Below are 15,934 nucleotides of genomic sequence, written 5' to 3' on the forward strand. Positions count from 1 at the left end.
CCGATTCTGAGACAATTAAAACGACAACACTCAAGGTTTCAGGGGGAAAAACAGAGCGAGAAGAGACTATTGTGCTCCGATTCTTAAATCCAACAAAACTCAGTATCCACTTCATTTGAAAAGCACCCTTTTATGGCAGTCTGAGTGAAGTTCTGACCAAATAACTGCTTGCCATGAATCACTATTTATTTCAGTGTACAGTTAGACTGAAGCTGGTATGTACATTGCAAGCGTCATTAGTCACCAGCTTGTAAAGAAGAGCATATTGCCAAAACCCAGAAGAAAAAGCCAATTTGAGCTAGACAGCCTGCCCCAATGTGGATAACAGATGTGCTCTTTCAACACAGGTATTTGAGAAAGTTTTGAGTGCTATAATAGTAATTTTACTAATCCCTCTTAAAAAGGAAAGAAAAAAAACTCATATGGTTACAAGATAGGCCTGCCAGCCAGATTTAAGCTATGTTCACCACTACAAGAAGGGAAGCAAGCAAGAGGGTCAGAGGCTGAAGGAATGTATGACTGAACATACACCAGAAGAGGTGTGAACACTCACTAGTGAAGTCAACTGGCATCTCCATATAAAAAACAGTGTTGAGCTTATGCAAGGAACTGCTAGAAAATGCCAATGGAAAATCTCCTAGGCTGGAGCACTGACAAATATTGGCTGAAGAATGGATTTCATGACAAGCTTTTCAGCTCGGCACATCATTTCAGTCAGGCCATGCTACTGCAGTTCTTACGCTCGTACTGCACTGTGCCAATACATAAAGTGGTATTCAGAACATACTTCTGCTGCACCAAAATACTGGATTTCTTTTTATGTAAGGATAGCGGAGTAATTTTACTTGAACAGTGAAAACAGGCCTCTAGCATGCCACACACACACAAAAAAAAGATCACCTAATTATTTCCATCACAATATCCAGTTCCATCTCCCAATTTTATGCTTTTACAAGCCTTGCCTCGTGCTTCGGCTCATACCAAGGCAAACTGACCCTGTGTTTGGTTATTATTCACCCTATACTAATTATGTAGAAGTTTGTGTTTTACTGCTTCCCTACATAGATGACCTACAGAAGAGGGAGATGGCACCTTCTGGTGCCAACCAAATCTAAGGCTTAAGATGCAAGAAGTCTAAGTCTTCCTTGTGAATTCTAGCAAGGATACAGACGCACAATACAGTTTGGGACACATGGGAGCTGTTAGAGGAGCTTCTTCACTGCTTCTGCAAGAGACCATAGAACAGTTGCAGCTGTTACAGCCCAAAGTAAGGCAAGAAGCCACTGACAGAACATATTCAAGTTTACTCAGGAACTTAGTAGGGGTAACAAAATTCTGGCTGCATCAAAGAAGAGATGTCATACTCAGGTTGGTATCTGCCAGATTGCAGGTGGTGCTCCACATTCGGGATTACGTTGTGGCTTTGTTGCACTCCCTCAGTATGGCAGATTGCTTCGTAAGAATTGCTGAAGAGTAAGCTCTCTGTAAGGGCTGTCTTTACGAACCAGGAAAGTGAGGGCATAAGCTTTCCTCTCCTTCTTCGTAAACAGCTTTTTAAGATTGTTTGATAGCAATTGTTAATCATACACTGTATGCATTTCCGCAGGCCTGATGTGAGCTAGTGCTCCGAGCCACTAGCCTGTTATCTACCATACATCTGCAGTGCAGTGTCATTGCCTGGTGCATCACCTGGTACTTGGTACTCCATGATACCGTGTGCCAAATGCCATCACTCAGTCCAATGTATTGCATGGGGTTTTTGTCTGAAAAGCCTTTCTGGAAAGGTTTTCCCAGCAGCCATTTTTTGAATTTCTCATACTAAAGACTCCAGCCAGGGCCTGGTGGAGTCTAGCAGAGGCAGAAACTAATACCTACACCAGCACTGACACCTTGGCCAGGAAGCTAGCTACAACAGGGCATCAAAGCAAAAGACACAAGGCAAAGAAACATATTGGTCAAGTCCAATGTTTGCTCTCACACCTAAAAAACACTTCTTCACGCGCCAGATTGGAGAAGACTGATACCAACAGCAGAATTGGGATGGAGAAGGGCAAGACTGCAGGTTGCACAGCTACAAGTATACACCCATGTTTCTCTACTCTGTCACTCCAAATACAGTATGCTGTATTCTTTAATCTTGAGTATGACAATTTTTCTGAACTCTCCTTCTGTTTCACAACTAAGAGTTTTAAGCCCAAGAACACTTATGTAAATACGAGGAGTATCTGCACTTACAGCCGTCAGTCATTTAGACCAATATGTTCAAGGGCTTCATTGCTCCTATACCACTTTCACAACTTCAGTTGCCTTGATATCTGTTTCATCATCTTAGAAACACACCAAACCCACTATAATCTTAGACATGGACATATTTTTGACTTTATCAAGTGACATCACTTTGAAGAACCTCCACATGTGTTGGGTATTGGATCAATAACTGCAAGACAAGCTGGGCAGATTGCACCCATAATAAAGGATGAAACATTAAACATCTTGCAATCGGTTTCTTGAAAAATACAACCTGTCTAGACAGCTGGAACAAAAAATCCCCAACCATTTACATATCATAATCCTGGGTCTCCTTTTCCCATTTTGCCTTCCTATGCCGGCTGATAAAAGCCAGGGTAGTAGATAAACTTAACTTTATTATTGCACTACTTACCCACTTTGGAGGTTCAACTTTCATAACCATTAGCATAATGAGACCTTTAACATCATTGTAGTACAGTTAAAGCTACTTAGAAGCTGCACTAAGGGGCTCAGTGGCTCAGTCTGGTCTGCCTGAGACAGTGCGGTGACAGGAACGCGCAACTAGATCCATCAATTACTGATTAGATTTCTGCTCACTTGACAGCATTCTCATTTAGAAATCACTTGAAGCTGCAGCTGGAGCATGGAGCACCTATATCATCTCACAAGGTAAAGTTAACCTGATTAATTGCTAGGCAAACTTCTGCCAACATTTTGCAGCATTCTTACTTTCATGCCAGTCTCTTGCACGCCTGTGCTATTACAGTATCACGCTTTGTTAAAGCAGTGGGTGGCTGATTGCATTTAAGAATGCTGCTTTGCTAGATTCATTCACCCAGCTCAGACCATACCTATTTAGCTGTCCCAGACAGGAAGAACAAGATAACTAGGAACTAGAGGCCCGGTTCTTAAAGGGACTTGAGAAAAAGCAAATGTTTCTTTAAAGGATACCACCCAATTAAACTCCTATAGAGAACTTCATGTACAGCTCACTGTTTCCTCAGGGACTTTTTAAAAGCAGGTTATTCAACTGAAGCATCTCCTCACTGAGGCAGTAGAAGCTGCTTACTGTTCCTTAGCAGAGTTTGCTGTTACCCAGGCAGCATTAAACCTGGACTGATTTGCTGCCTTCAAGTCCAGTATTAGGCTGCCTCATTAAGTTAGATGCAGTGGTTGCTCAAGCATCAGAGCCACGTGCCACTTCCTACATTCAGGGAAGTGGTATTTGGTTAGGAGCAGGTTCTAGTGCCCTCTAGACCACTACTCCATAATCCTATGGATAGTAGAAGCCAGTTAAGCACCCTCTCAAGTTGTGGGAGTTTGTGGCATGTTAGGGCATGCAGTTGGCTACCAATGTGGTGATACAGGGGAACTCTTGCTCCCTAGGACCTAACAACAATACTCACACTAAACCAGATTCAGAGAGTCCGAGTTTTACAGAAACTGGATATCAGTTTGGAAAGGCACTTGCAATGCTTCTTGGCACCTGAACCCACTACACCTCCTGAAGCATCCAGCAGGAGGACAGATTTTTCTCTACATTCACCAGGCCATCCAGCAAATGGAAAGGATGAGTCATACTGACCTCCTACCCAGCATATTAAATATGTTCACTTCAGACACTGAAAACTCATTTATTTTATCCACTCACCTCTCCAGCTGACAAGGTCAGTCAAATGTCATTTTGTGGCTAACCAGCCAGAAATAATTTATCAGAGAGTTCAATGACTAAGTGTATATTTTGTATACAGTTCATACTTTTCCTTTACATGTGGTTAGGGTGACATGCCCCCCACATCCCCAAAAAAGATGATTTTCAGAAAGTGAAAGTCCTCCTAACTAGTGATAGCATGCAGAATGGTGCCAAGTCTTAGAAAGGCATGACTGTCCATTCTCTGGGCCAACCCAAATTAATCAGTGTCCAACCTAACACCAAGAAATAGTCATTCAGAAATACTCAGCAGAAAGTATTTCACTGCATCACTAACCACCTTACCAGATCACAGAAAAAGTTAGTCTAGTCTAACATCCTGTTTCCACATGGCCAAAAGCAGATGCCTAGGGAAGAACATAAAAGGAATCACATAATGAGCCCCCAAGCTCAGATATGGTTTTGTATATTTAGTAACTTAATCTCTTCCATTAACATCACCAGTGTCCTCTTGAACTCATGTATACTTCAGTATCCAGAGTTTTTGGCAGCAAGGAACTGAACAGCTTAGTTATCTTTGTGTGAGCCAGCTTCCTCTTGTTTTCAGGATGCTATTTGCTTGCCCAAGTTGATGTCCCATCTTTCTGGCACTGGCTGAGAGTTCACCTTTCTCTGCCAGAAGTCCTAATCTACATAGTCCACATAAAAACAGACTTACAGCTTCAGCCCTCCTTCTGAGCTCTTTCTATTCCTGCTTTTAGATACCGCATGCAACATTCAAACGCACACATACTGCAGATTTATGCAAAGTAGCATAATGTTCTGTTCCATTCCCTTTTTGTGTTTGGTTGCCACTGAGCTCATGTTTCCAAAGAATTAACTACAAACTCATTTCACAGTGCTAAAACATCTGAACAGAGCTCATTACACGTGAAAATTAAGAGTGGGTAAAGACAGAAGGTGAACACACTGAACTGCTTCTGCTGTTTTGCTACACAGGCAGCATGGCTGAAGCTCTAGTACTTCAACTGCTCAGCCTCAGCCCTCAAGTCCCCAGCCTTGAATAAGTGAGCTGGAACAAGGCAAAAAGTAAGGGGTTAAAGTTCATTGACATCAGCAAGCTCTTCACTGAAAACACTGCAAATTAGCCCCACTAGCTTCTTGGCTTAGAGGGTCCATGAAAGCTTTAACAGGAAAGAGCATCAAGACAGATTTGAAAGACAGAATAATCTCTACAGTGGAATAGCTTTTTGCTTGAAGCTGTCCTGCCAGGCTCTTACCAGGGTGCAGCAAAGGCCAACTCCCCCATTAGGGGCAAGGAGCCAAATGTTACACCACAGCCAGCAGGGCAGGGGCCTCACCAGCCAGGGCCCACCCTACAGTACCCAAGCAAGGCAAGCAGAGCATGCATGGAGATGGTAGCTTGGTTCAACCTCGATCAGGAGTCCAGATCACCAGACATGCATGCAGTGATGAGGCTGGTCCAAGGTCAAGCTGGGAAGTCAACCTGCAGGTCAGGCCTGGCCCAGAGAAGGTAACCAGGGTCAGAAGGAGCCCAGCAACCACCAGGCAGGTCCACAGTGATAGGACAAGTCTGAGGTCAAGCCAGGAGGCCACTTTACAGAACAGGGCCCAAATCAACAGCATCCATGACCAAGCCTAGGTGCAGCCTTGGGCTGAGCTTAAATGGGCCTTCTGGGGCCAGGGGCAGAATGTGGGCAGAAGCCCCAGGTGAGGCTGGTCAGGGCAATTAAAGCCTATTTTTGTTCTCAGGGCCCTGGCAGCTCTACCCTGGGTATTACTAAGATGAATAGAAAATAGATTGATTAAGAATAGCTTAGGTTCATATTTCATTAGTCAATTCATTAGCGCCAACATGAACCAATTGCACCTATTGATTTCTAGCAGAATACTGGTTTTTCTCCAGTGATTTTGCAGGAAATACACAATTGGGCTGTAGGAGTACAGCTGCAAGCACTAAAAGGATGCAATGTAATGCCTGAAATTAAAACCGGTGAGAACAGTCATTGACTAAGTTTAGGTCAAATTTAGAGAAAGCTTTCTCTGGCAAAGTTTCAGTATCCTGCAAGTCCATAGTTTCAGGCTTAAAATCATGTCTTCACATCAGACTTTTTTGCAAGAAAATCTACTCATAAAAAAGCATTGTGATGCTTTTGCTTAGGCAAACCATCCACTATGATGGACTCCTAAATAGCTTCTCCAGTTACTTTAATTCCTTTCTGATCTTTGCAAGGAAATTTTATCTTAGATCCCTGCAAGCAGTTTAAATGGGACAAAAGAAACTGTCCCAGAGCAAGAGCTCATGTAAAGTACTGGGATGTTTCCTTTTTTTCAACTGAGAGAGTTAAAAGTCTAAAGTCTAATTTAGATAGATAAAGTTTCTCTTGCCAAGAGTTCATCATTAGCTTGTCCATAACTGGTCCAGTCAACTTTTAACACATTTTTACTTTTTATTCCAATCAAACAAATACTAAAGTGAGTATCACCATCAGGACACTTCAGAAGACAATCTGCTCAGCAGACATCTCAACAAAACTTGTACCAAGACTGATCATGTTAACTGGCACTATGAACTTCAGTGTCTTATTCCTTCAAACAGCAAGTTAAAGTGATGGAAGGAGACTGGAAAGACACAAAAGCTGCTCTTCCATTATATGTGTTACACCAAATTATTGCAATTTTTCAGATGATTAATAAAGTCTCTTATTAAAGCTCATTGCAGGGTGAATAAAAGCAGGACTGAAAGTTGATCATTACTTTAACACTAGCATTAGTCACAAAAAAACACAAGATCTCTGTTAATCTCAGATGCTAGATTCTGTTCTTGGAGAAGTAACCTCGTAGGGTCCAAAAAGTCCTGCTCAATCACATGCACAGTGAAGAAATCCCTACCTTGCATCTCTTTGGCTTTTTCTCTTATGTTGTTCTTGTTACCAAGTCGAATTTGGCAATTGCTGGGCTGATTTTGTTTGCAACAATACCATGTTTCTATTGCTGTTACATAGGCACTTTGAAGCAGTTGAGAGCAGCTTAGACCAGTTTTGGCAGGTTTACAGTTCCTTTTCTTCTTTCAGGTTATCCTGATTTACAACATCCGTGTGCTATGCAGTTCGAATTTTGAGCCCTTTGTCCATCTCCAAGCACGCATTTGATTAACCATTTCCAGACAATCTGTCCCAGAAAACTAAGGCAGAAGCAGGAAGTGAGCCTGTTGGTAATCCCCACTTGGAAAAGACCTGGTTTGTTTCATTCCTGACACTGCCCACATCCATGCCACACATTTCAATACAGCTATGATTAATCCACTCTAACCTGACTATCTCTGCAACCTACACAGTTCAGCAGCGAGTCAGATGCACTTCTGTCTGATAGGCATCTGGGACTTCTCATTACGTTTTAAAATACTTTACAAGTGGCTTCAGTATTGCTTTTTTGCACGGAAAAACCCTGCAACCTGCTTACTGTCACCCAGCGGTCTAGCAACAAAAGTCAACTAGCCTTCCAAATGCTAGCCCAGTGCTCTGTGCAAGTGGCCACAACAGGTCAGGCTGCTTTCCTTGTGGCATTTGTGTGTCAGGTGATCCGTATGGTGCGCATTGCAGTCCAAGGTCCGTAACCATTGGAATGCTGTAAGTTCATGTTGTGCCCTGTTCTCCTGAGTTTTGCCCTTACAGGCCCAGAACCAACCCATCTGTTACAAGGTTTTCATGCCTGTTTTGCTCTGAAGAGCAACCTTACCTGCAAATTAATATCTAAACGCTCAACTGGAATTTGAGATCAAGTTTCAAATGTCCATGTAAAGCGGGTACAGAGCCTCAGCCAGAAGGAAGTCATGCACAGCCTCTGGAATCTCCTTCTGTGGGAGGGGAGTGCTACCACCTTTTCTCACTCCCGTTACAAGGACAGCCATTAGACAAACGTGATCAGTTCTTGCATTTAAGTGCACCATCTCCCACTAAATATTAAACTTCCAAGTTGACTCTGGTTTCATTTTTACCATCAGAGGCAGTGGCTATTGCCTCTGCTGCAACATGAAAGGTTTCTAAGCAGGCTGTTTAGAGGAACCAACAGCTCCATGATATCATTGTTTTGGTTACTATGATAGGGGAAGCTCCAAAGCACTTGAAGACTGCTCACTATTGCCATAGTAAGTGCACTGACTGCTACAGAGAGAAATCTCTTCTGGGGAGTGACTCCTCACTTCCCTCTACTTCATTGCGGTGCCACAGTGCTATTTTGTTTACGAAGTTGCTTCAGTCTGCTCTGTCCTTGCTGACTATTTCCCCATTTTCATTTAGAGACGCACTTCCTCTTGGTATTGTTGTCACAACAAGATTTAGCCCTGAGTTACTGCATCATGCCTTCTGCTTGAGATTAGGCCTCCAAGAAAGAATAAGCTGCCATGAGTACCGTAAGAGTAGATGCATCTCAGCCATGCCTCTAAGGGAAAGACTAGGGCTCTGATTCTACTAGGAACAGCCAATTTAGTCAATGCAGACTAGCATGCAACTATAATCTCTACTGAAGTTGCACTCATCACAGCTTTCCTATCCATTTCCTGTCCATTACCAGCCCCCAGTGATCCTTCGTTTCTCTAGAGCAGTGACTAAAATTGCTTCTAGATCAGTAACTCAAAAGCCAGAGTGAGTTTTTGCAGAACAGTGTGGTCCTAAGCTGTATAACCCAAGAGACTATCAATCCTCCCTGTGCGCCCACGCCAGCTAGATACATGTCTGTTGAATCTAATGATAGAAATTTGACCCCTCTCTCAAACGTGGGGTGTCAGGCCACGAAATTAATTGCTTCTATCCACATAAATTATTCAGATTGGCATCAGAAAATGAAATTTATCAGCAGGACTGGTACTCTTGGAGTACACTCTTACCTGAAGTCAGAAAACTATTGTGAGAGCCACGAATTTCTTGATATATACAATTTAGGTTCACATTGATAACCAGCAACCTGAAGCACTTGATAGAGATGTTACCTCCATTTATTCCTGCAGACCATGACTTGCACCAATAAGAGCTATGCTATTGCTAAGAAGCAGTAACATTTTTGTCCTCTTGAGCATGATACTTTTAACAAAAGCATTAACTCCCAGCTAAACCGATGACCCTTAAAGAATAAAGCATAGAGTTGAAGTTGGCTTTTGAGACTTTTGCCAAGTATTCCATGTTAGATAACCATTCGCCATCCAGATTTCATGTTCTGCAAGGCAACGGCATTTCCAGGTCTGTTTTCACATGCATAGCTCCAGCAGATGTGCACATGTGTTTGTCAGCTGTCTGCGCACTCAGTTTTCTATTCCATTTTCCACTCTAAGAAACACAGCCACTGCTATAATAGTTTATCTCAGCTTTGAGAGTACTTTATCCCAGGTCTCTTATATATAGTTTAACACTACAAGGCCCCTAAAAATGGGTCAGGGAATGTTTAAAAGACTACTACACTTTTTTTTTTTCAAATTACATAGTGAATAGACACAGTCACAAGTAAGTGTTTATCGTTCTCAAGACAGTAAGCCTGAAGTGCTGCTAGTGGAGACCACAGTAGAAATTTTTCACTTGCTTTATTATGACCTAATTTTATGATGGCTGATTTGGCTATAAACCCTTCTGAGCCAAGACTTTGCAGCCCTTTCTCGACCCCTCAGGAGTACGTAGTGGTAGCTTTAAACACTTCCCACACAGTTCATCAAAACTCAACAGAGGGCCAAAGATTAATGACTTAGTCGTACTTAAAACAGCTGAGACAACTGAAAAAGGAACGAGTAACAACCCAAGACATGCTTTCATCTCACTTCATCCAGCCCACTATTCTGAAAACTAATGCCAAGACTCCACTGTTTTTGGCCCTTGAGGCATAGGTCAACAACAGCTTGCTTCGTTCTGTATTGAACTTAGGACAAAGGGTAGAGATATGTCTGCATCCTAACCCCTCTCCCTGCAAAATGCAGGTCCATCGTGTCTGAAGCTACCTCAAGCCAGCTGAGTTCAAGCAGATCTAAGTTTGCATTCTGTCTAGGGTCTTGCATTTCAAAGTAGTGACACAAGTTAATCCTGTAGACAAGATAAGATGCAGGCTAAACTTTGATGTCTTTCAGCTTTCCGTGCTGTCTGAAACCAACTTGTTCCACACTGCTTGTACGTGGTAGTTTGCTGCCTTAAGAACACTTCAGGGAGAGGATAGAGCCACAGGATCTATCTAATCTGCTCTGAAAGTAACAGCTTAGTTTTCTTTGAGGGTTGTCATACATCATTGTCATACATGTATGTCATACATACATACATTTTGGGTTTAACTGAATTCTTGTGCATAAAATCCCCAAGACCTCTTCTGAAGCTACTGAAAACACACTTGACCTCTCTTTTTAACACACTCTCCACCTTTAGATGGCAGCCCAAGGGGACCAGGCCTTTCCTCTCCAGGTGTCAGGAAAGCTGAGGCAAACTTTGCAAATAATTCAAGGTCAGGGGAAAGGATCTAAGCAGCCTGTACAAAGTAGAGGAAATGTTTTCCAGCAGATAAAATACTATTCCATTCACTTTAATCCAGACATCAGCCATCAGCTGATTATTGTAGCAGTTAGAGAAACTGTGCATATGAACAGTGTCCAGCTTTTGGAAGCTTTCTTCTTCAGATGTTTCAGTGTAGAGCTGATGCTAGTGTTTCTGAATGCTGGGAGTTCCTTAAGGCCCTGACCCTACTTATTTTTCAAGCTTTTTCATTTCCCTTCAAGGTCTTTCTTCCAGTGAGTTTCTCTCCCTGTAACATGCATACAGGACCTGGGCACAAGATCTTCTTCCCCTCCTAAGCACACCAGCAACGTTGTCTGTATTATTTGCCTTCCTACCAGCAGACAGAAAGACCACTCCATTTTACACAGGGCGTCTCTGCTGAAGGGTCCATTTCTGGTGCCTCTGGGCACTCTGCAATGGAAAGCAGTGGGGCCAGGACTCAGACCCTCTCAACAAAAAAGCTGTATCATAGTTTATCATTTGTAACATTAGCCTTTAAAATCTCATCCTACAGCTTGCTTCAGTGGTTGTACATGGGCTGATGATCAGCAAGTAAAGAGTTCTGCCACTGAGAGGCCAAACCAGGACATAAAAGAAAATATGTCATTTGTTTTGAAGAAAGGATTATAACCTATGCAAGGGAGGATTCATTATCACTTCTAAAGTGGTCACTTCCACCCTAAGTGGAAATTTCTGGCTTCTGCTGGAGGACTATGTTGATTGAGTTGGTCTTCAGCAATGTCAGATATATACCTCAGGTTGCAGGCCTTGCCCAGGAGCAACTTACCCTCCCAGAACCGCAACATTTCAGCAAACCTGTCCTCAGTGGGGCAGGTACCCAGCAGCTCCCAGTTGGAGCTCTGTAGCAGCTTGCGTGGTGTTCGCTCCACGGTCGCCAGCGAGCTGGGAGCAAGCACAGCCGGCACATTTCTATTCCAGGAAGTCTCAGAGGAACCATCTCAGGAACTGCAATACCAGAATGAGGTTCCTCTACAATTCACATGTCAGTTACTAATTTAAGTGCATGAGTGTGTGTTGCAGTGGAATTCTAGTGGCAAACCTCTGGCTATTTATAAAGCAGGAGAATCGATATGTTTTACAGTAGCCTCCTACTGTAATGTATACTATATCTAGCTCTACTACGGCTATATGTACTAATTGGCATACTGAGAGACAGTTCAACTTTTAAACTGGATCAAGTCCAAAATGTTGAGTCGCTGGTTACATATTCCTAACAGCAAGCACATCACGGAAACCTGCATTTTAACCTAAATGCTAGGGATGCTCAGTTCCTTGGGAGTTAAGAATGACACTTTCTCTTTGAAAGTTTAGGACCTGACGTCCCATGTGTAGTTTTAACTTCCTGTTCCAGCAAATTCATGTTAAGTGGTTCATGGAAGGTGATGAGATTTGGGCAAGTCCAAAGCATTTCTGGATGAAGTTAACTATATGTAGAAAACATGACATTTATTTACGAAGTCCTCTACTGTGTCCTCTCTGTCCTTTAGATATAATGAGTATGATTTAGGTACCCCTAGTTCAAACAAGGGTTACTTCTTGGCTAGGTGTTTATTGCTAATAATCCTCCCTGGCTGTGATAATTGTGCAGCACTCTCCAACAGCCTCATGATGTTCAAATTATTATTGGGCACCAAGTTTCAAGTTATTATACTTGTTCCCAAATTCTTTTTTGCAAATGATGGGAAGTTGCAGTGGAATGAAAAATCACACCCAGCTTTACAAAAACAATCCAATGCTTCATTTTATCCTGTGATAACAGTGCTGTAATGGGTACACAGGAAAGAGATTTTCCAGTTCAGTATATACCTAGCAGCAAGCAATGGACGAGCAGGTCCCATGGTGCCATGTGACATTGAATGTAATTCCTGTCACCATAAAAAGCTTGTTCAAAGCTTAGAATCACAGAGAACATGTTTTTTATGTTAATGGTGTGATACATAGCTGGTGAAGGGCTTTGGAACTGCAGTAATTACTGCAGAAGGAATAGCCTGGCTTTAACAGCTGGGAACATCTCCAGGACTCCACTGCTAAGCCCAGCTTATGCATAGAACTAGGTCAGACAAACCTGGGCAAACCGTAAGTAAAATGTGAAGGTGGAAATGTGCCAAGAGCCCTTCCTTGTCCCTACACAAGTTCCCTGTGGGATTTCATTACTGATTTATCAAAAAGCTACAGCTACTGAAGGGGGCACATAAGGTGACGCACACTAGCAGTGAGTACCAGACCCTTTCCGGGGAATTCTTCCCTGGCTCTTTCTGCAGACGACAATGCAGTGCAAGCAGGCCAGAGGAGCCCCCTCTCTACTGTGACAGCCTTTCACTGCAAAAAGGTGAGCTGTTAGTGGTAAGCTGCTAAGCAGTTCAAAGAATATGGACACCCAGCAAGTCCCATCAGTGTTTGTGGTGACCACGTTCTAGATGACAGCTGATGGCATTTTGGAGACCCCCACTGTGGCATGGTGCACCAGTGAGGGACACTGCCTGTTGGAGGTGAGGGGCCGATTCTGTGCTGCCATGGCATGCAAGTCACTCCTTGGGGAAACTTCTCACCCAGGAAAGTCAAAGGGATGGAGTTCTTGTGCCAAGTAAACATTACTGATTTTGAAGGACAAGTTCCAAAGAAAAGCAATTTCAAGTTACACTATTGTCAAATACATATCCAGGAGGAATAAATGCTGTAATCAGAGCTACTGTCCTTGGTACAGGGCCAGACCTGTCTGTAACAAGCAGCAGGGCTGAACTCCAGATGTTACTGCTGGGAGTCTGTAGCCATCCTGAGAGCACCAGCTCTGAAGTGAGCAGCTCTGCTCACCCACACTGTCTTCCTGTGGAGTCTGTCGTTGCCTGACAGCACTCTTCTTCTTGGCCATGAAGCCTGTTGCACAGCTACAGCCAAGTGCCTGCTATTCTCTTCCCAAGCTACAGTCTACGGCAGGCTGTTTTTCTGGTATTAGTATTCACAAGCAGCGCTTTCCCTGCCATGGCACACACAAGTGTCTAGGGCAAGAAGAACAAGAGTTCTCATCTGAAATGTAGGGAAAGAGCATGACCACCCCTGACTGCAATTCTCAGCTTTGCTTTCATGCTATTTTATCTCCCTTCACTGATCAATAAGGGCTCACTCCCCTCCCCGTAACACCAGAGGAAACATTTTGGTTTCTTACCAAACAAATGTGATGTATAGTCATGTTCTGCAGCTGTATATTTCAAGTTGCTATTTCAACTATGCAATCTGCAACCTTGGCGCCATGTTAGGGGATGCTGGGTAAGCCACTTGCATAATGTCATGCTCTTAAAATAAGTCTCACAGGGTCTTCAGCAGCAAGAGAGTTCATAGCTGTGATCTCTTGTCTTGCCTTCAGACTGAAGGGAACATTTCTGGTAGCAGAAAATCTGTGAAGACTCCTTTGCTACCTTTCTTTTCAGAAGGGGTACAGGGAAGGGCAAGGGTAGGTCACCGTCCCTCTCACAACAGGAAGGTCCATACTGCTCTTTAGACCCTCATTGATGGACCAGGTTTAGTGCCTCAGTGACAGGTACATCTCACTGGGTCAGTCCTGGGAACATGATCTTCCCTGAGAGTTACCTACAGCTCCTTGGAGCATAGGGTCCCAGCTACAGTTTGCCTGACCTAGTTGTTTTGACTTTCTATATCCATTTCTTATCCTGTTTCGTCATTCCTTACCATGAGATATTACAGTATTATGCATGCAATGTTGCTCTAAACTAAAGTAATTGTTTTAATAGATTAGTTTGAACTACAGTACAGAGTGACCACTCCTGTAGTTTTTTTGTATGAAATTGATAGCGCGCTCGAAATTTCAAAGGTAACAACTGAGCTATTTTTGCCTAACGTTTAAAGCCCTGTCAGCACACCACAGCTGAAGCTAGATCTGAGCTTAACATGGAATTATGTGATGAATCAAATATTGACTCTCTGTCAGGAAAGTGACAACAGGAATAAGCCCAGGGACACTTTCAGTGTAATCATATTTAGCTACAATAAAAGCTCAATAAAGTGCTGAGTATCCAGGAACAGGGATATGAGGCTGTCACCGGACTAACCCTGGTATAAAATTCAGGATGTTAATTGAGCCCTGACTCAGAGGTACCAATGTCACTGGGCATATTGAACAAGTCTTTACTGCATATGGTTTAAGTCTGTGCTGAAATGAAGCTGTCTAAGCTTTGGATAGCACGGGTAGAACTTAGGACTTAAAACCTTCTGTCTTTCTTTATCTGAAGGTGACATTTATTTTCATTGTAAACATTTTAACTCCCTGTTTCAAGACTGGAACATACATAATTATCAGCCTAACAACGGCTACAGCACAACTCCAGATTTGATTGATGTCTTTGGTTTAATGAAGATGGTAGTTCTGTAGATCTGTAAATACTGTAAACAGTTTTACAGTGAGACTTTAATTAACAAGAAGCCACAACTTGAGCAGTTTAAGCGATGACTCATTTTAACATTTCAGAACATTTCAGAGTAGCGAAAATCTAAATTCCAGGGTCTAGAATCAAGAGTTGACTCCGGGGCACCTTTCCCCATATGGTGAACACATACTGTCACTGCTAATTCTTTGCTCTGCAGCAGAATGCTAGTATATAGTTCATTTCTGAGTAGAAGTGTCTTAAAGTAGCAGTGTTTGAAATTGCAGGTAATTTGATCTGTGCTCCCACCTTCAGAATTTCTGGTCGCTTTTGCCATCCCATGTTTTTTTCAAGCAGATGTGGCATAGAATATCCTTTTCCCAGGTATCACAAGAACACCGAAGAATGAGCTAGAACTTCAACAGCTGTGTCTTGTTGCTACCCCATAATTAGTATGGTTTGAGCTAGTTGGCATTTTTCTGAGAACAGATTTCACACTCTGTGAATGAGGTTAATTCATTAGTTACATTTGTTTCAAAGCCTCCCGAGCAATCTAATCACTCTGCGATAGTAACTGACTGACCCAAATCTTTCCCCAGTAAAATAACAGAATTTCATCCCAATTTGTTACCACAGGGAGCTTAACCTATTTAAGTTTATATTCTAACATTTCAATGCAGAACACGACAAAAGTAATTTAGGAAAACTTGACGTTTCCATAGCTGTTTTCCATATGGGTTTGTTTTTAGTCTGCACAGCGATGTCAGTGTTAGTAGGCACAAAGATGCATCTCTAACATTGTTTCCTGTATTTTTCCAGACACACCCCACGCATTAAACACAGCACTGCTCATACCAACAGTGGTCACATGAACAGCTAGGGTATAAGATCATGAGCAAGCAGTGAGACAGACCCAGTTAAGTGAAATATTGTTTACGACTCTCAGCTAGTTCTTTCATGACCAGGGACTTTCTCTCTTGGATGATCCAGGAGTACAGAGTCCTTAAGTTCTCAGTTTTCCCAGTTAATCCCTTCTCCACTAGGTCTGCAAGTGAACCTCCATGTCTAGTTATCTGTGATATTTGAGTGCGCTT

This window comes from Apteryx rowi, unplaced genomic scaffold (assembly GCF_003343035.1).
Source record: "Apteryx rowi isolate R43461 unplaced genomic scaffold, aptRow1 scaffold_12, whole genome shotgun sequence".
Lineage (NCBI taxonomy): Eukaryota > Metazoa > Chordata > Aves > Apterygiformes > Apterygidae > Apteryx > Apteryx rowi.